The sequence below is a fragment of the Calidris pugnax genome, unplaced genomic scaffold (assembly GCF_001431845.1).
Source record: "Calidris pugnax isolate Ruff unplaced genomic scaffold, ASM143184v1 scaffold585, whole genome shotgun sequence".
NCBI classification, from domain to species: domain Eukaryota; kingdom Metazoa; phylum Chordata; class Aves; order Charadriiformes; family Scolopacidae; genus Calidris; species Calidris pugnax.
In genome coordinates this window covers 55,377-56,770 of record NW_015091292.1, presented here as the reverse complement: position 1 = coordinate 56,770, position 1,394 = coordinate 55,377, and positions in this window count along the sequence as shown.

Below are 1,394 nucleotides of genomic sequence, written 5' to 3'. Positions count from 1 at the left end.
GAGGACTGGGAGGGGTTAAGGCCTTACTGGGGGGGACTGGGAGGTACTGGGAAGGATTGGGAGGGGGTTTGGGCCTTACTGGGAGGGACTGGGATGGACTGGGAGGCATTAGAGATGGACTGGGAGGGGCTAGAGCCAAACTGGGAGGGACTGGGAAGGACTGGGAGGGGTTAAGGCCTTACTGGGAGGCACTGGGAGGCACTGGGAGGGACTGGGAGGGACTGGGAGGAGGTTTGGGCCTTACTGGGAGGGACTGGGAGGGGTTAGAGCCAAACTGGGAGGGGCTGGGAGGGGGCTAGGGCCTTACTGGGATGGATTGGGAAGGGTTAGAGGTAAACTGGGAGGCATTAGGAGGGGTTTGAGCCAAACTGGGAGGGACTGGGAAGGGTTAGGGCCTTACTGGGAGGAGTTAACTGGTTTTAACTGGTTTTTAATGGGTTGAACTGGTGTTTAGCTGGGTTTTAAGGGGTTTTTAATGGTTTTTAAGGAGTTTTTAACGGGTTTTAAGGGGTTTTAAGTGATTTTAACGGGCTGGGCTGGTGTGTGACTGGTGGTAACTGGTGTGTGACTGGTGTTTAACTGGTTGTGACTGGTCAGAGCAACTGGCACGAGGTGGTGGAGACGTTTGACGAGATGCAGCTGGGGGAGGCGCTGCTGCGCGGGATCTACGCCTACGGCTTCGAGAAACCCTCCGCCATCCAGCAGAGGGCGATCCTGCCCTGCATCAAGGGTACTGACCCACATCCGCCCCATAGCCTGCCCCATAGCCTGCCCCATAGCGACCCATAGCGACCCATAACCCCCCGTCCCCTGGGGGATCTACATCTGTGGGTTCCAGAAACCCTCCGCCATCCAGCAGAGGGCGATCCTGCCCTGCATCAAGGGTACTGACCCACATCCGCCCCATAGCCTGCCCCATAGCCTGCCCCATAGCGCGACCCACGGACCCATAACCCCCCGTCCCCTGGGGGATCTACATCTGTGGGTTCCAGAAACCCTCCGCCATCCAGCAGAGGGCGATCCTGCCCTGCATCAAGGGTACTGACCCACAGCGACCCATAGCGACCCACACCCTGCCCCATAGCGGCCCATAACCCTGCCCCATAGCAACCCATAGCCTGCCCCATAGCGACCCATAGCAATTTATTGCCTGCCCCATAGCAATCTATAGCGACCCATAGCTCTGACCCCTAGCGACCCACAGTGACCCACAGCCCTGCCCCATAGAGACCCACATCGTACCCCATAGTGACCCGTAGCTCTGACCCATAGCGACCTACAGCCCTGCCCCATAGCCCTGCCCCATAGCGACCCACAGCAACCCACAGCTCTGGGTCCCAGGTGGGGGTGGTCCCACGGGTGGGAGTGTCCTGGGTGGGGGTCACAGGGGCAGG